This window comes from Anomaloglossus baeobatrachus, chromosome 12 (genome assembly GCF_048569485.1).
Source record: "Anomaloglossus baeobatrachus isolate aAnoBae1 chromosome 12, aAnoBae1.hap1, whole genome shotgun sequence".
Lineage (NCBI taxonomy): Eukaryota > Metazoa > Chordata > Amphibia > Anura > Aromobatidae > Anomaloglossus > Anomaloglossus baeobatrachus.
In genome coordinates, this window is record NC_134364.1 from 126166949 (window position 1) to 126186942 (window position 19994).

The window sequence follows — 19994 nt, forward strand, 5'->3', positions numbered from 1 at the left end:
CCTCTAGCAGAATTAATAGACCACAGGAGTTAAAACCCATCTGGCGTGCAGAAGCAACGAAGCTCTGTAGCCCGCCCTGAGCCTACGTTTGGGGTTTGTTTGTGGCAAGTGCCCCACATTATTCTATCTGTGGTTGCTGATGTTGCACATATCAGGAGCAGTGCAAGGGACTTTGGCATCATGAGCTCCTCAACAAAGTTGACTGTGTGTAAATTATGTTTTATATTGTCGAGTTTTATATTGTAATGCAAAAGTTTATCATATTGGTAACATTCAAGATAATGCCTCCCATAAAGGGAAGAAAACGTTTACCCTGTTTACAGCATCCAAATATTTGCATGTCATAACACCACTCTTTTTGTTTTGTTCCAGCCCGAGGACGTGCTGGGATTTGCTGTGGGGGAGTGGGGCGCCCCTGAGGCTTCAGTCGCCACAGAGGTACTGCACCTCAGCCAGAGTTGTGGTATTCCATCCTGGGTAAGGAAAAGGTCATCCACCAGTATGCACACAAAACACACAACACTCTAAATTAGCAGCTCCCCACTGGGTCAGGGTTAGGTTCCATTAATGCTATGTATAGCTGTGGCGCCCTGGACTAGCCAGGTCGTCACAGGGACTACAACACAACACCCCCCCACCCCGAGACAGGCACATCAGCCAGACACAAAATCCTTGTTGCCTCCCTCCAGGGGCTGATGTCCACACCAGGTGGGGTGGAGCCAGGCGGTTGGCCCCACCCACTGAGGAGTTCACAGTCCTGGAGGCGGGAAAAGGAAGTTAGTTGAGATCAGAGAGAGATCAGTTAGGGAAGTGGAAGAGTGAGGAGTAAAGTGGGAGTAGAGGAGCAAACTGATTGTGTCCGGGTACGTGGCCCAGGAACCGAGAGCAAGGTTGGCAGACGGTGGTGGCCGTCTGCAGGAGAGGCAGATCAACGCGGAACTGTAGGACCGGGGACGGGCGGTGGCCCGCCGGTACCGAACCGGGGAGCGAAGTGAAGCCAGCACAAACCGGCAGGGCCTGCAGACCCCGACCAGGCTTGGAGTCGCCGTTAAACAGGTCAAATCTGTTAGTGACCGGAACCCCAGGGGTTTCCTAACAGCCAAGACCCGATTGAAGGCAACCGTCCAACCAGCAAGAGGAAATACAGCTACCGCCACAGCTAGAGCTCCAAGGGCCAGAGCCTGCGGGCAAAAGGGCTCCTCCGGCACATATACACGCTGGGGAGCGGGTTACCGGTGGGAAGCCATCGGGACCGAATGCACACCAAAGGTGCAGGGAAAGGCAGCCACCACCAACCGTCCGGGAGAAGCCACAGCAGCCGGCTGCGGGACCCGTCCATCCAGCCGTTTGTTTTACCAGAGACTGTGCCTCCATTTGTATCAAAGGAGGGGGAAAGCTCATGCATAATGGACGCGCAACCAATCGTGATAGTGGCAATGACTAAGGTCCATAAGTACACATAAATACAATTTTTATTGGGTCCAAAAAGGCAAACACACACCATATACATTAAAAACAATTAAAATGTGCAAGGAACGCACAGATGCAAAACACATTCCCCTTGTGTCAAGTACAAAAATGTGTTACCACACATGAAAATACAGAATAAATGTGCAATATACAAAAATAATGGATATCTGTACCTCCAAAATCTCTCAATGAAGTAGAGAGAGCCCACAAGGTGAGTTGTATAATGGTAAAGACACACACATACCCCAGAAGTCACATGTAAAGAGTATTAGACCACAAGCGCATGAGTATACCTCCCTGGAAATCACATGTCATAGTCAAGGAAAATATCCACTCCTAAATGGCAATAGTCGAGGGTGTAAAGAGTCAGTGGAGACTGTCAATAGGCCCCTGTAGGGATTAAGACAGTAATACCCAGCAATACCATAAGGGAGTCTCACCCCCTGCTCAGTGGGGAAGAGGGAGGAAGGGGGGGGGGGTGTTTGGCTATGCCAAAGTATTATACCCAGCTGTGGAGCATGAGTTGGAGGTCATGGTGGTATCAGGGGAAAGTGGCAGGCCCCACGCGTAACGCTCCCCTGATTAAGCTGTCCGCAGCGATACGCGTGGGGCCTGCCACTTTCCCCTGATACCACCATGACCTCCAACTCATGCTCCACAGCTGGGTATAATACTTTGGCATAGCCAAACACCCCCCCCCCCCCCTTCCTCCCTCTTCCCCACTGAGCAGGGGGTGAGACTCCCTTATGGTATTGCTGGGTATTACTGTCTTAATCCCTACAGGGGCCTATTGACAGTCTCCACTGACTCTTTACACCCTCGACTATTGCCATTTAGGAGTGGATATTTTCCTTGACTATGACATGTGATTTCCAGGGAGGTATACTCATGCGCTTGTGGTCTAATACTCTTTACATGTGACTTCTGGGGTATGTGTGTGTCTTTACCATTATACAACTCACCTTGTGGGCTCTCTCTACTTCATTGAGAGATTTTGGAGGTACAGATATCCATTATTTTTGTATATTGCACATTTATTCTGTATTTTCATGTGTGGTAACACATTTTTGTACTTGACACAAGGGGAATGTGTTTTGCATCTGTGCGTTCCTTGCACATTTTAATTGTTTTTAATGTATATGGTGTGTGTTTGCCTTTTTGGACCCAATAAAAATTGTATTTATGTGTACTTATGGACCTTAGTCATTGCCACTATCACGATTGGTTGTGCGTCCATTATGCATGAGCTTTCCCCCTCCTTTGATACATAATTTTCATGCAGGACGCAGCACCATTGTCTTATTCATCCAATCTGAGCTGTGCATCCGTTGTTTGTTGTGCCTCCATTTGTGGCTGAGTGAGTACTACCGTGCCGACTGGCACCGCGCTGCGCAGTCCAAGCGACCCTGCACCTTGCCAGCCCTGCTTCCCCGTCACCTCAACCGGGCCCCGGGACCACCAACCCCCTACCCACGGAGGGGGAAAACATCTCAGCTGCTCCCTAACAAGGCTCCCGGGATCCCCGTCACCAGCAGCGGTGGTGCCCACCTTCACCACAAACCATGGGTGGCGTCATGGACCAAATCCCCAAACCAAACCACTCCTTACACTCACGGGCGAGGAGCGCCGCTCGAGTCCCCGGATCCGGCCCACCGCTCGAGCCACCGAGCAGCAGCGCCGGACCCGAGCGCCAGCGAGAGCGCAGCAGCGACGGCTCCCTCCCCGCCCGCGACATAGCCACCACTGGTGATGGTACCTCCCTCCCCCTAATCCGACAGAGCCTGGGGGTGGAGTCTAGTTAGTGAGGGGACACTGTAGTGACAGGGAGAGTTGAGAAGGAGCGGTGGAGGAGTGAAGACCTGTGGTCTGGAGCTGGTGCCGTTCGACCCAGGCACAAGACAGAGTCCTTCTTGCAGCAGCAGCATCTAACTTGCTGCAAACCACAGGTGGCGTCACGAACTACTACTCTTTCCCCTTTTTACTGACACTGCTGGGGTTACGGAACCTGGCCTTGCCGCCACTGCAGCGCCCCAGAAACAGAACTGTGGCCCGATAACGAGTAACCCCAGGCCCCGGCGCTGGTGTGTCACATGCAGAACGTTCTTCACATGATTTGCGATGTGAGGAGGTCTCCATCATGCATGAAGATGGTCGTCTGCCGCTGTTTCCAGCATTGTTTGGTATCTCGCTGATGTCACGGAACAGGTAGAACTCCAGTTGGCCTCATTTCTTTGTAAAAGAATGGTCCGAGGATGACTGATAAGGTGAAGCCACACCAAATGGTTACCTTTGGAGAATGCAGCGGAACCCCCGCGACCTCATGCGGATTTTCGGTAGCCGATATGTGACAGTTTTGTGTTCACCGTTCCATTCGTAGCACCACAGTACATTCCATGGCCAATTGCCCTCCACTTCCGCCAGAAACATGAATGCAAATGTCATGCGGATATCATGGTCACGAGGAAGACGTTGTTGATGATGGCTGACTTTGTACGGCTATGCCCGTAAGACCTTCCGGAGAACTTGCCACACTGTGCTGTACGGGAGCCACAATTGCCTGGAAACACTGTGTGCACTGCTGTTCCTGGCAGGGTCGATTATGCCCTGTACCACAACGGCAGTGGCCATGTCCTCCACAACCTCTCTGCTTACCGGTCGTCACCCGCGCCCTGGCTGAACACTCAGTAACCCTGGTGCCTCAAAACGTGTCATCATCTTTCTCAGCGCATTGTCAGCCATTGGACCGCTACGTGTGTGAGGGTCTTTCAAACGACGAGAGGCTCTCAGTGCAGCATCAACAGCGCACTAACAGTGCACCATCCGGCAAAGAGACGCAAGGCGCGCTCCCTGTACAGCGCCACTTTTTCACCTGGTGGGGAGTTTTCATATAAAAATATTTTTTTAAGATGCCTTCCGTTTCCCCACGCCTTGAATAGCATACATACCAATATTAAGCCAATTCTGTCCACTGGGTCCATCTGCACACCGCTCCAAACACCTGAGGTGATTTTATGGCCACCTTGTATATGGAAGGTAGAGGAGCAACGCTCTGCAGAGAGGTTAGTAGTGTAATAATCTGCAGGAGATATCACTGGGTATCTGTGAGAAGATGGAGGAGCGATGCTCTGCAGAGAGGTCAGTGGTGTAATAATCTGCAGGATATATCCCTGTCAGGAGGTAGAGGAGCGATGCTCTGCAGAGAGGTCAGTGGTGTAATAATCTGCAGGATATATCCCTGTCAGGAGGTAGAGGAGCGACGCTCTGCAGAGAGGTCAGTGGTGTAATAATCTGCAGGATATATCACTGTCAGGAGGTAGAGGAGCGACGCTCTGCAGAGAGGTCAGTGGTGTAATAATCTGCAGGATATATCCCTGTCAGGAGGTAGAGGAGCGATGCTCTGCAGAGAGGTCAGTGGTGTAATAATCTGCAGGACATATCCCTGTCAGGAGGTAGAGGAGGGATGCTCTGTAGAGAGGTCAGTGGTGTAATAATCTGCAGGACATATCCCTGTCAGGAGGTAGAGGAGCGACGCTCTGCAGAGAGGTCAGTGGTGTAATAATCTGCAGGATATATCACTGTCAGGAGGTAGAGGAGCGACGCTCTGCAGAGAGGTCAGTGGTGTAATAATCTGCAGGATATATCCCTGTCAGGAGGTAGAGGAGCGACGCTCTGCAGAGAGGTCAGTGGTGTAATAATCTGCAGGACATATCCCTGTCAGGAGGTAGAGGAGCGACGCTCTGCAGAGAGGTCAGTGGTGTAATAATCTGCAGGACATATCCCTGTCAGGAGGTAGAGGAGGGATGCTCTGCAGAGAGGTCAGTGGTGTAATAATCTGCAGGACATATCCCTGTCAGGAGGTAGAGGAGCGATGCTCTGCAGAGAGGTCAGTGGTGTAATAATCTGCAGGATATATCATTGTCAGGAGGTAGAGGAGCGATGCTCTGCAGAGAGGTCAGTGGTGTAATAATCTGCAGGACATATCCCTGTCAGGAGGTAGAGGAGGGATGCTCTGCAGATCTGTTGCCGGAGGTGACTTTTTCCGGATTGTCGCAGGTTGTTGCCTGCAGGTGTGGAAAGTAAATACTGAATATTTTATGAGCAGGACCGTGACGTAACGCGGATAAACCCGGGGCGGCAACTGGTGACCATGGCAACAACATAAGACACGTAGATAACAGCGGCAGGTAGGGAGCCCCGTACACAGGGCTGTACACATGGGGAGAGTTATGGAGCTACTTGAAAAACAAACTATCGCTGTTGCTCATAGCAACAAATCACAATGTCTCTTATAATTCGAGAGCAGACTATGAAATGAAAGCTGCGCTGTGATTGGTTGCTATTGGTAACATTGAAAGCGTCTATCAGTTTTATAAATTTGTCTGTGGTGTGAGGATGATAGAAATTGATGGATGGATCCCCCAGGATGGCCCTCGGGGGGTATAACATGATGTGCCTACAGATAGGGGGTGACTATACCCACATCTGAGACTCTACCCTGGGATGGAGTTCCCCTTTAAATAGCGGATTTGTGACATTTATGGCTGGGGGTTGTGCGGTTGTTCTGCTATCACTTTCTGAGGCCACTTCCCCATGTCCGGTACATATGACAGACACATATGTCATACAGGGAGCGGGGGAGGTGTAACAAGATCAGCACAAGAGGCTCTGTGTGCAAAGCAGCCAGATAATTATGGGGGACAGGACAGGAAATCTCCCCCAATTATAGCTTTTTCTAACCCATCAGTGACCATTTGTCTTCCCAGTAACCTGATTTGGTTCCATTGTCAGCTCAGTCGCCAGTAGCGCAATGTACATGACTGTCAGCGAGCAGCACGACACGGGCTGGGGCGCCCTCTGTCAGAGGAGCAGATGACAAGGCGTAAATATTAAGGATTGTGTCGCTTTAACAATAGGTGATGTTCTACTTATATTTAAATGTATCCTGAGCAGTTACACCTCACAAGGTGCATAGGAACAAACTGACCGACACCAGGTAGCCCAAACAAAATGAACACAGGCAGCCAGTCAATAAGTGGATGAGGTTCTTGCCCCCTACATCTGCAGCCTGTCATCTTACAGAAAAGATATCAAGGATCTGGTGAATAAATGATAAGGCATCACAGTTACTCACGCTAGTATATAATTTCCACTGTCCTCCTAGATTTTGAACACTAACTAATCAATCACTTTTATCACCAAATAAGGGGGACCGCCATGGGCACGGCTTGTGCGCCTACTTTTGCAATTTGTTTAGGATGTTAGGAAAATAATTACAGACTAGATCATATTTTTGAATCTTCATCTATTACTTATCATAGAGGTAAAAACCTACAAGATATACTTTCACACAATCATCTGGTACCATCTCCTGAAGTCCATCATGTAGGTGCTGATTTTAATGTGGTGATTGTTCTTTCTGTTGATATCTGCCTTCATTTTCTATTAGGTGGTCAAGTGCAGGTATTTGTCGCCTGTTGATTATTAAGTGCTATCCCTTTAAATGATGGTTATATTAAGTTGGCATTATCTTTTTGACAGCTTAGATAACTAATACATGTCTATTCTAGCACATTACATGCTATTGGGCAGGCAGTGATGTAACTGGGCCCTCACCTAACACAGGTCTTTAGTAATAGTGTTCTCATATGGGTCAAAGGGACCTTTGGGGCCCCACTATTCTGCGACTGCAACCCCTGCAGTTACGTCCCTGTTTGCAAGTACTTTACTCTAGGCATTTTGAAGAAGTTCAAAGTATAAGACCAGCGCCATCTTTTTGAAGACTTTTGACATCTTTTCACATTGCATATTGTTCACAGCCATTTTGATAGAATTCAAATATAAGACCAGGGCCAATTCCTTAAAGATTTATTTGAGTGACATCTCCTGCTGTGCAAGCATCATGGCCATCTTTTTTAAGCCCGTAGTATGCAGTGGACACCATTTTCTTGTAGACCTTTATTCTATGTTTTTTTTTACACTGATGATGTAATAATATAGCGATCTGCTCTGTATTGGCCACATGCAGTATATCTTTCTGATAAACACACGTGACGTGTATAGCTGTGACCCTACTCTGATAGGTGCACCTTGGCCAGCATTATGGGCGCTCAGATTGGCTGCAGATCGGGAGTCATGATGATGGGGTCGGCCTGATGTCAGATGGAGAGTTTGGAAATAGTTTTGTTCAGCTATGTTGGTTTGCATTTTCATCATTTCCACATGGGTATCGTGGGATTTTATGGTTTTTGGAGTTAAACTCTTAGTGAATCCCTACCGATATCATTGAGGAATTTTGGTGTGCTCACACGAAGTGCACCTCATGCATTCCCACACGCACTGCACAATACATGTGCGCTCACTGTATGTTACACATAGTGCTGGTATTATTAGTCCAGTGTTGGGGATAAGGGTCCAGTTTCGGTGATGGGGGTCAAGTTTTGGTGATCAGGGTTCAGTTTTGGTGATGAGGGTCAAGTTTTGGTGATCAGGGTTCAGTTTTGGTGATGAGGGTCCAGTTTTGGTGATGAGGGTCCAGTTTTGGTGATGAGGGTCCAGTTTTGGTGATGAGGGTCCAGTTTTGGTGATGAGGGTCCAGTTTTGCTGATCAGGGTCCAGTTTTGGTGATGAGGGTCCATGAGGGTCCAGTTTCGGTGATGAGGGTCCAGTTTTGGTGATGAGGGTCTAGTTTTGGTGATGAGGGTACTGGCCAATGGCCCAGTTTGTGTCTCCTGTAACGCAGCTGGTAGTCTAGTACAATGTGTAGAGCTGTGCCGTGCAGGAGCCGCCATGTTGGATACCAGCCACACCTCTGAATGACCAGTTCTCATTGGTCCCTATTTCTATAGACAGACTCTTTCTTGGCCAGGAGATCTTTGTGAGAATGTGCTTTCCTCGCAGGCGCGGGAGGGGGATCTATTAGGAAATCTTTTAAACTCTCATTCTTCACATTCCTGTAGCACACTTACAGCCAGTAATAGCCACATTCATCCGGACAGATACTTAAAGGGATAGCTACTCACTGGGCTTAAAGGGGCCACCAACGCCATTTCCTTAATGGTGCATCTTAAACTCCTCACCACTGTATTGGATTATAACCCTTTCCTACCTAATCTGACTTTCATAGCCATTTGGGGGCTATTAAAGCACGGTGAGACCCATGTTATACTGGGCGACCACCTCTGGGAACTTCGTCATTTACTGACTACTCTATTGTGTCAACAGTTACAGATCTCATTGTAGTTGTCACCCATCTTTCTCAGGAGACAATGGGCTGTCATGTCAGCCATAATGGATCTTACCCATCTTTCTTCAGAGGTCCCCACACTTGGGTAAAATGTGAAGACCTTTACTCTCATTTCTTCCCCTCCCTATGGAGTACTGATAACATAGCAGGTAGATATAGCACATAGTGCCACTTACTGTGCCCGCGGTGGTCCTGTGAGGAGCTGGCATGTCCATGTCACTTGTCAGCCGCTGTGATATCTAGTGCCAGAGCTACTCAGAGCTCCAGGAAAGCAGATTACAGGAGATTTAGGCAGCGGCGGATCTCCCCACCCTCTCCAGTAACCCCATTAGCACCGCTGACGAGTGCAAAGACTGCAGACGAGGGGCACAAGTGCAGCCAAGGGACTGACCCAGAAACTGCGAGGCTTTAACTCCTTCATTGGCTTTGATGTAGCTATACGTCATGGTCTGGAAGGGGTTCCCTACCTGTGGCGATCATACGGGTTCATACGCTGTGCCCACACGATCAACACTGCAAGCTCAGCTTAAGTGATAGCTGAGCACTGGCGGTCACAGCCAGGGACAGTGTGTGCATAGCCAGGGGGCTAATTCACTCCTCAATGCCACTATCAAAAGCAATCTTGGGATTTAGGACTCTGCACTCCATGCCCCACGCGATCAGCTCCCCTGAAATGCTGTTGCAGGTTGCCAATGTTTGCAATGGCAACTCGAGTTCAAATAATGACCTCCGGGTTCACCAGCTATGGTGGCCTGTTAGACCATGCCATGAGCATGATCTAAAAGGTGTTCTGTCAGTGTCCCACTGACAGGTGTAATGTGTCAGAGTAATAAACGTTAAAGTCCAATAGAGGGCCGTAGTACAAAAGTTTAAAGAAAAATGTTAAAATATATATATATATTTTTCAAATCACAAAATAAATACCCTCCAAAAAAATGAAAATACATATTATTTTAATACATATATTTATGTAAAATGAAAAATAAAGATTAGAAATAAAAATTTGGTATCACACTAATTAACCCCTTTCGGGAAAATGGTAAATTAAATAGAAAATTTTGCAAAAAAACCCCTATGCTTTGTCACCATACTGCCTAAAAATCAGTGCAATAAAAAAACTATCAAAAATTTGTATGTAAATTAAAATGGTATCGCTGAAAACGTCATCCTGTCCCACAACATAAACAAGCGATCACACAGCTCTGTCAGTGTAAAAATAAACGCTACAGCTGTCAGAGCGATGCAAAAACTATTCTTTTTGCTATAAAATTGTTGTTATTGTGTAAAAGTGGCAAAACAGAAAAAAGTTGTATACATTTGGCATCGCTTTACTTGTACTGACCCAATGAATAAAGCCGTCTAATCGCTTATGAAGCGCGATGACCAGCATAGACAAATGAAGAAAACCAAATCTTGCCCAGCTGTTGATTTGTTTATCCTGCACTCTACACTGAGCGCTTACACTGGGGTTTCCGTGTAAATCTCTGAAATACGTGATTCAGATGGAACCTCCAATGGGTCATTCACTATAATGAGGCAGATGGAGACATTATGGATTCTCCCTGGCCCGTGATCCGTTGGTGTCCGTCTTTTTAAGTGTGCATAAAAGCGCAGTTGACCACACTTTTGTGCACTTCTGAAAATGTCACCGCTGAACAGAGGCCAAACAGAGTCCAGAGTAAATCTGATGCCTCATTTTAGTGAATGCATCCTTTGGGAGTGTCATCTGAATCATGTAATTCGGAGATTTAGATAGAAAACGCTTATTGTAGAGCACAGGATAAATGTCCAAAATTTAATGTAAAATGTCCCAAATAAAATTTTCAACTCAGTCCACAAAAAAGCGGCTTTCCACTCTGTTCATATAAAAATTAAAAACTTGGGGCTAAAACAACATTTTAGTGGTAGAAATTCTTCACTGTCCAATGGTAAAAATTTCTGAGGCATATGTTGTGTCAACATGCTCATTGCACCACTAGAAGAATTGATTGAGGAGTGCAGTTTGTAAAGTGGGGTCACTTATGGGGGGTTTGCTTTTCTAGCATCTCAGGGGTCTTGCCAATGCAAACCTGCAAAACAGTCAAGTAAAATCTTCCCCCCAAAATTGCGCTCCTTCCCTTCTGCAATTTGCACTATGCATACTCTGGAGAAATTGTTTAAGAAATTGTACCATTCATTTTCCCCTATTACCCTTTTGAAAATCTAAAACTTGTGAACAAAGGAAAATTTGGGGGGTAAAAAAATGGGACTTATTAATTTACTCAGCGCAGTGTTTTACAATTCGGTCATTCACCTGAGCCCTAAACATGTTCACTACACCCATAGATCAATTACTTGAGAGCTGTAGTTTCCATAATTGGGTCACTTGTGGGGGGTTTCTGCTGTTTTTTCATCTCAAGGGCTCTTCAAATGTGACATGGCGTCTGAAATCTGTTCCAGCCAAAATGGCGTTCCAAAATTCAACCCTGTTCTGGGGATCAAGGTTCTTACTACCCCTCTAAATAAATTCCGTTTGAGGTGTAGTTTTCAAAATGGGGTCCATTTCTTAGGCACATCAAGGGCTCTGCAATCACGACATGGCGTCCACTATCATTTTTAAAGCCACTTTTGCTCTCGAAAAACCAAATGGCGCTCCCTCCCTTCTGAGCCCTGCCGCGCTCCCAAACAGTAGTTTTCCACCACATATAGAGTATTGGTGTGGCAGGGAAAAATTGTACAACAAATAGTACTGTGCATTTTCTCCTCTTACCCTTGTAAACATGACAAATTTGGGGCTAATGCAACATTTTTGTTGGAAAAAGAACATTTTCTGTCATATAAGCCCCTGAAGTCACTTACATTGTAATGCAATCTCTTAAAAAATTGGTTTTGCAATTTTTTCGGGAAAAATGTGAAATTTCTGATGGCTAGTGACCTTCAGAATAATTTCATTGCTAGTAGTCACATCGCCCTCTGGTGGCTTTCAGAATATCATTGCAAGTAGTCACATCGCCTCTGGTGGTCTTCAGAATATCATTGCAAGTAGTCACATCGCCTCTGGTGGCCTTCAGAATATCACTGCTGGTAGTTAACCGCCTTCTGGTGGTCTTCAGAATAATAGCATTGCTAGTAGTCACATCGCCCTCTAGTGGTCTTCAGAATAATATCATTGCTAGTAGTCACATCGCCCTCTGGTGGTCTTCAGAATATCATTGCTAGTACTCACATTGCCTTTAGTGGCCTTCAGAATATCACTGCTGGTAGTTAACCGCCTTCTGGTGGTCTTCAGAATAATATCATTGCTAGTTGTCACATCGCCCTCTGGTGGTCTTCAGAATAATATCATTGCTAGTTGTCACATCGCCCTCTGGTGGTCTTCAGAATATCATTGCTAGTACTCACATTGCCTTTAGTGGCCTTCAGAATATCATTGCTGGTAGCCAACATCGCCCTCTGGTGGTCTTCAGAATAATATCATTGCTGGTAGTCACATCGCCTCTGGTGGTCTTCAGAATAATATCATTGCTGGTAGTCACATCGCCTCTGGTGGTCTTCAGAATATCATTGCTGGTAGTCACATCGCCTCTGGTGGTCTTCAGAATAATATCATTGCTGGTAGTCACATCGCCCTCTGGCGGTCTTCAGAATAATATCATTGCTGGTAGTCAACATCACCTCTTGTGGTCTTCAGAATATCATTGCTAGTAGTCACATTGTCCTCTGGTGGTCTTCAGAATGATATCATTGCTGGTAGTCAACACCACCTCTGGCGGTCTTCAGAATAATATCATTTCTGGTAGTCAACACCACCTCTGGCGGTCTTCAGAATAATATCATTGCTGGTAGTCACCATCGCCCTCTGGTGGTCTTCAGAATAATATCATTGCTGGTAGCCACATCGCCTCTGGTGGTCTTCAGAATATCCTTGCTAGTAGTCACATCGCCTTCTGGTGGTCTTCAGAATAATATCATTGCTGGTAGTCACATCGCCTCTGGTGGTCTTCAGAATATCCTTGCTAGTAGTCACATCGCCTTCTGGTGGCCTTCAGAATAATATCATTACTAGTAGTCACATCGCCTTCTGGTGGCCTTCAGAATAATATCATTACTAGTAGTCACATCGCCTTCTGGTGGCCTTCAGAATAATATCATTACTAGTAGTCACATCGCCTCTGGTGGTCTTCAGAATATCCTTGCTAGTAGTCACATCGCCTCTGGTGGCCTTCAGAATAATATCATTACTAGTAGTCACATCGCCTCTGGTGGTCTTCAGAATAATATCATTGCTAGTAGTCACATCACCTCTGGTGGCCTTCAGAATAATATCATTGCTGGTAGTCACATCGCCTCTGGTGGTCTTCAGAATATCCTTGCTAGTAGTCACATCGCCTCTGGTGGCCTTCAGAATAATATCATTACTAGTAGTCACATCGCCTCTGGTGGTCTTCAGAATAATATCATTGCTAGTAGTCACATCGCCTCTGGTGGTCTTCAGAATAATATCATTGCTAGTAGTCACATCGCCTCTGGTGGTCTTCAGAATATCATTACTAGTAGTCACATCTCCCTCTGGTGGTCTTCAGAATAATATCATTGCTGGTAGTCACATCTCCCTCTGGTGGTCTTCAAAATAATATCATTGCTGGTAGTCACATCACCTCTGGTGGTCTTCAGAATATCCTTGCTAGTAGTCACATCGCCTCTGGTGGCCTTCAGAATAATATCATTACTAGTAGTCACATCGCCTCTGGTGGTCTTCAGAATATCCTTGCTAGTAGTCACATCGCCTCTGGTGGCCTTCAGAATAATATCATTACTAGTAGTCACATCGCCTCTGGTGGTCTTCAGAATAATATCATTGCTAGTAGTCACATCGCCTCTGGTGGCCTTCAGAATAATATCATTGCTGGTAGTCACATCGCCTCTGGTGGTCTTCAGAATATCCTTGCTAGTAGTCACATCGCCTCTGGTGGCCTTCAGAATAATATCATTACTAGTAGTCACATCGCCTCTGGTGGTCTTCAGAATAATATCATTGCTAGTAGTCACATCGCCTCTGGTGGTCTTCAGAATAATATCATTGCTAGTAGTCACATCGCCTCTGGTGGTCTTCAGAATATCATTACTAGTAGTCACATCTCCCTCTGGTGGTCTTCAGAATAATATCCCCTTCTAGGAGCCTGCATCTGGTGGTCATCAGGATAGTACAACTTTCTGGGATTTTGAGTCACCCTCTGGTGTTATTACATATAGCTGCCATTAGGAACATCTGTAGCTGTATCACGTTTTAGAATTTGGCTCGGCAGCTACAAACATCTAAAAAAAAAAAGGAATTTAAAACTACAACACTTTATAGATAAAGTTTTATTAAATTCCTACACATATAAAGTGCTGCCCTATGGCAGACACATGAGCGCTATACCTGTGCTCCGATCTCATCCAGACATTCAGGGCTGCAGGATATAAGCCCCACTTCTAGGATTAACTCTTCATATACCATTATATTAATCATCTTTGGAAACACTGCTCTATATCAGTTTTGGAGATTACAACATAACATGAGATTTATGAACCTTTATGAATCCAAACATCACGTCTCCTCTAGTCACGTCATTTTTTTTTTACACAAAACACTGTTTACTAAGGAACTGTTAGAACAATAATGTAACTAAATGCGCAAAAATAAATATGCTGAATAGGTGGCGCCCCTGAGACTTCAGTCGCCACTGGGTACTGCACCTCACTTAAGGTGCAGTATTCATCTCGGGTAAGGAGGGGGTTAATCATCGGTGTTTCCACATTTCACCTTACATACAGCTTAGGTGCCTTCTCACTGGGGACTGGACTAGGGTAGATAGGGGGGTGGCCATTATGAAGCATGGGACTTTTCCCGTCACTAGGACAACCACCTGGGGGGCGGGCACCACTTGGGGCAGAAGTAGGAGCAACCTGGACAGAATCTTCAGTCAGGTCGGGGCTACAGTTCTGGTGACACGACACCACTTTCTTCTTTCTTCACGGTACCTGAGGCTTGGAGCGGGAACCTCAGCCCGGGTTCCTCACTTCTGAAGGGACATCCCTTAGGAAAGGACACTTTCAAGCACTGATGGCTACCTCTAACTTATCCGGGATTGGCTGGAGCCAATCACGGCAGAGACCGATACATCCGGGCAACCAAAGGACTGTGAGTAAAAACCTGGAACCGCAATTGCCGTGTCAGCCTTCATTGCCAGCGCCGTCACTCCGCACTTCGGCGCCAACGGCCACTACTAGCTCCATCATCCTCCCTGGGGCCTAGCTTCACCTGCAGGAAGCTGAACTATCCCAGCTGCGACACCACCCGCCCCAGAGGACAGCAACCGCAGCGGCGGCTAATCCCTGGTCGTGTACCGCACGTGGCGTCCCGAGACAACTCCCAACATCCCCACCATCATCCCATCATCCATCCCTTTTTGGGGACACCTCGGGGTCACGAAACTGGGCAGGGCCACTTGTGACATCCCCTGACCCTTCACTGGCCCGGTGACGAGTATCCCCTCTGTGTCCCAAATACGCAATTGGTATAACTAATAGGAAGGCTGCTTAATAAACTAACGCTCCAGCAGTTCAGTGACCGCACAAGAACATATGCTTTGTAGTTGTTTTACAGCATCTAACCATATCTATAATATCACTATTCCAGAGCGGCCAAAGACACAGTTTCTCCCTAAAAATTAAAATGTACTCCCGATTTTGAGATTACGTGCCATTACTTCTGGCCGCTGATATTGGACTTGATAATCTTTACTCAAACATTCCTCGCTTGTGGATAAAGTTGACGTATTGCGTATTCTGTTACTTCATATCTGGAATCCGCACCTTTCATTTGGGTAGAGTGAAATGTAGAGCAGGGAAGTCTGTGCTCAGGACAAAGCGGACTGTGATAGACCAGTATCACAGGGACACAACGGAGCGAGGACGGGACGGAGGAACTATGTCCGCTTACTGTCCAGGTATCTATCACACTTCTGTAGCACCCAGGGTTATGGGGTCCTCATTTCTGGGCAGTGTCTCTCTTGGTAATGTCCCGGTGGTGGCCATTCCCGCTTCCTTGCCCTGGGCTTTTTTTGTAACGGGGATATTTACAGGGGATTTGTGAATATAGTTATACGTGACGCCACTTGCGGTGTTGCGGTTAAGTGTAGGGAGCCGCCGCTGCAGGATTTGCTGGGGCTGATGGAATGTGCAGCTCTGATGACTTGGGTCCTCCACAAGTAGGGTTTTCCCCCAGAGGGTGCATGGTGCAGTGGACGTCAGAAGAAGGAGTCCAGACAGGTATTCAGTGCAACTGGTTTACTCACTTTTCGGGTGTTAACTGGTTGCCCGAGGCCGGCTGGTTTCGCCTCAAGGTCCCCTTCGTCCCAGTGCCAGTCTGGTTCTCTGGTACCTTCTTTCCTTGCACCTGTCTCTGGTAAGTGGTCCCCGTGGTATAGAACACTGGGGGTCCCCGGTCTGTGGTTTGTCCACTTCTATTCGCCTGACAATAGCGTGAACCCTGTGGGGCATCGAGTCTCTGGTCATGTCCCCGGCTCTCCCTTTGCTACTGAGTCTTCGGATTCTTTAGGGACAGCGAGGTCCTTGATGGTCCTCTTTGCTGTGCAGGTGTTAACAGGTTGGCTTGAAGCTCTTTCCTGTCCTAGGGTCCTGTACCCTGTTGGTGCGTATTTCCAGTACTCCACCAGCAACTACCTATCCTGGGTACCAGGTCAGCTTTAACCCACGTCAGGGAGTCACTTCCTTCACCTTCACTGTCAACTCTAGACTTTGTCTGACCACTGTCTTCTTGTGTTCCTGACTACACTCCACTGTCTGCCCCTCCCACCTGGCCAACTAGTGGACTGGAGTGGCTCCACCTCTAGGCGGCCATCCATGGTCCCACCCTAGCTAGGTACCATTGTATAGGGGATTGTTGGGAAAAACTGGGATTACCTGGGTTTTTGTTGGTACCGGCACTGGGGTTCTGGGTACCTAAGGGGGTAGGCCCTGCATCCTGGTGGGGATGCAGAATCTTGTAGCACCCTGATGGGTTCAGGGGCGCTACACTTCTGTCAGTCTACACTGCACTCCTCTCTGCCACACCTGCAGGTTATTATGGCTGCGCACACTATACTATAATGAGTTCACGCAGAACAAATATTCATCATGACACCTACCTTCCACATTTACATCTTAAGTTACTACCTAACCGTTTAGATGCTGCTGTCGTAAATAGCCACCCTTGTGGCACAATCACAGAGAGCCAATGGGCCCCTTCCTCCCTCCCTGTATGTCACGTGGATTGCTGCTAAATAAGTCACTTATGCCTGCGGAGTTCATAGTACTAGAGACCATCTCCTTCTCAGCAAGACACGGTGGCTCAGTGGTTTGCACTGTTTATGTGTGTGACGCCCTGGACTATCCAGGTCGTCCCAGGTAGTCACACACAACATCACACCTCTTCCAGTTAGGTAACACCAGTCAAACATAGAAAACCTTGTCACCACCCTCCAGGTTTGATGTCCACACCAGGGGGGGTGGAGCCAGGCGGTTGGCTCCACCCACCGAGGAGTTCACAGGCCTGGAGGCGGGAACATAAGAAGTCAAGTTCAAGTGAGTAGAGAGAGGAGTTCTGACAGTGAAGGAGGGAGGTTGTGTCCAGGAGAAGACCTGTGCTCAGGCTTGCCACAGACTACTCCGGTGGCTGGGTTGGAGCCCAGTCACCATTGGCAAGGAGGCAGACGGTAGTGGCCGCCTGCAGGAGACCGGGAATACGACTGGTGGAACCGAAAAGGACCGGGGCAGGGTAGTGGCCCGCCGGAACCGAACCGGGGAGCCAACTGGATACCGGAGCACCAGGCAGGGTACTCAGACCCCGAACTAGGCTAGAAGCCACCACCATAGTAAAATCAACTGATTGCGATCTGGATCTCAGGGGTTCATTCCCACCTAAGTCCCGATCGAAGCCAACAGCCCAACCCGTCCGGATAAGTGCCACCGCCAAAGGCAAGAGATCCAAGGGGCCAGCGTCTGCAGGCAAACGTGCTCCTCCGACACCTATACGCCGAGGAGTGGACTACCGGTGCCTAGGCACAGTAGTCAAGATTCACACGCAGGAGAAAGGCGGACATTACCAACCTAACTGGAAAGGCTGCAGCCGGCTGAGGGCCCCGTTCATCACTCCGTTTGGTTTACCAGCGACTTTAGTGTCTTGTGTCAGAGTGAGTACACCAGTACCATCCGGCACCGCGCCGCACCGCAACCCTCCACCCTGCACTCCGGCCCTCACCAACCGGTCCCCGGGACCAACACCCCCTACCCACGGAGGGGTCAACACCTAGCTGCGCCAGTACACCGCTCCCGGGAGTTCCCGTACCTCCACCGCAGCTGTGGTGTCCACAATCACCACAAACCCGTGGGTGGCATCACAAACTATCATTCCCAAACCGAACACCCGCATCCCCTCACGAGTAGCGCCAACCCCCTTGCAGAGCGACGTGACCCCCAGGTCCATGAGAGGCTCGAGCCACCACCCGCAGTACACGAGCTTGGATCCGAGCGGCTCGGTGGCCACAGCCCGAGGCCGCGGGGCGGTACACATACAAAGGAGGAAACTGGTGTAAAAAAAAAGCCTACCAAGGACCTGGAGATGTTTCTTTAGCTATAATTTGATTGTTTTTTTCATATAGTGAAATAGATATAAGAAATAACCTACCATGTGTTCAGGTGGCCTAGTGGTTAGCGGACTTGTGGGACTCCTGGGTCCAAATCTCTAAAGCCCTGGAGATGTTTCTTTAGCTGTAATTTGATTGCTCTTTATATATAATGAAATAGATATAAGAAATAACCAGCTTCAGTATATGCTCACATACCATGGTGGGCTAGTGGTTAGCTGACCTGGCCTGCAGGGTGCAACTCCTGGGTCCAAATCTCTGGAGACCTGGCGCTGTTTCCTATAGCTGTTAATTGTTTTATCTTTCTATATAGTGAAATAAAAGGAAAGAGCCCTGTGTTATATAGGAGAAACATCAAATCTGTGTTTCTGGAGAATGGGGAACTGTCACAAACCACCGGGGGGGGTCACTCAGAAATCCCCCGCGCTGGCTACCAGTACGTCACAATCGGGGGGTAACAAGCAGGAGTCACCCCTACTTTATACCTCCCGACCGACAGACAGAGCACGTGACGCGCTCTCTAGCGCCCCTCTTATAGTCAGGCCAATTATGGAATTGCCCGACAATAAGCAAGGAGGCCGCTATACTACTTATGCCGATTATTGAAGGGTCCCCGGTGAGAGTAAGGTATATATTCCCCCGACCTCCGCGGGCGGAATATAAAATATCTTCCCGAATCTCACTGGCCTCCCCACAATAATCCTTGGCACAACTCGCTGCCACCAACCGCTTCACGGTAACTATTAGCCGAACACACAGACGTGGGATTCAAGATCGAGATAACAGAACAGCCCAAGATTAATTATATAATTTAATCGCCTAAAGCACACTAGAAACTACAATATATACAATAGGGAATCTACAGAATATACAGTTATGTCAGAGTACAGTTACAGATAAAGCATGGGTTACAAACAGGTATACAATTACATCAGTTACCTTGTGCGTCTGGCCACAGGGGGGCGCTGTAGACCAGGTTTCCAGGAACTCCCACAGATGTTTCCTACACGTGCCCCCAGCGAGAAGAACCCTGGAAAATGGCCGAAGTAGGGTTATCAACCTGGCCAAATCCAGGTCCCCTCCTACCTTCGTGACCTCACAGGGAGCACTGCCACTCCCCCTGCATGGATCAGAATTATCCAGCAAAGGGGATTTTGGCTATAACTTTGCCTGGGAGCGTCGTAGGCGGACGCCAATGCTCTCATTGTGACAGTTATGAATTTAGCTACAGAACGAGGGGACTCATGACCTGTCTGCCAGTTCCCCATTGGCTGATATCACGCCTGGGGCATTTCCCAATGTCCTGTTCCCATAAAAAGGGGGTGCCGGCATCGTCCACATGCGGAGACACCATTTTTATGGTTGCCATATTTATCGGAAATATGGCTTGCGAGATATGAACCATTTTTTACTGGAGTCGTTCTGTCTGGCTATTTCCATAGCCTTGCTAATGAGATACAGCTCTTGTTACAGGGTGACGGCAGGGAGTCATCCTGTGTCCTTTGTCCTAAAGCCACCTAATTTCCATATCACAGGACATGGCCATGGAGTTTGTTGTTAAACCAGTTGTGTGAAGGAAAGGGGGGGGGGGGGGGGCACCAGGAGAGGGCTTC

General features: G+C 47.9%; 1 protein-coding gene and 1 long non-coding RNA gene across 2 annotated transcripts in view; one reads left to right on the top strand and one right to left on the bottom strand.

The window, feature by feature from the left end:
• The window catches only part of SEMA4A (semaphorin 4A), a 105665-nt gene extending 96707 nt beyond the window's left edge, over positions 1-8958 (bottom strand). The window contains exon 1 of the mRNA XM_075330961.1: positions 8890-8958. The gene's annotated coding sequence lies outside the window, so the exon portion shown is untranslated. The remainder of the gene's footprint in view (positions 1-8889) is intronic.
• The window catches only part of LOC142258377 (uncharacterized), a 64758-nt gene that overhangs the window by 37326 nt on the left and 7438 nt on the right, over positions 1-19994 (top strand). The window contains exon 2 of the long non-coding RNA XR_012727758.1: positions 373-477. This is a non-coding gene — a long non-coding RNA (uncharacterized LOC142258377). The remainder of the gene's footprint in view (positions 1-372; positions 478-19994) is intronic.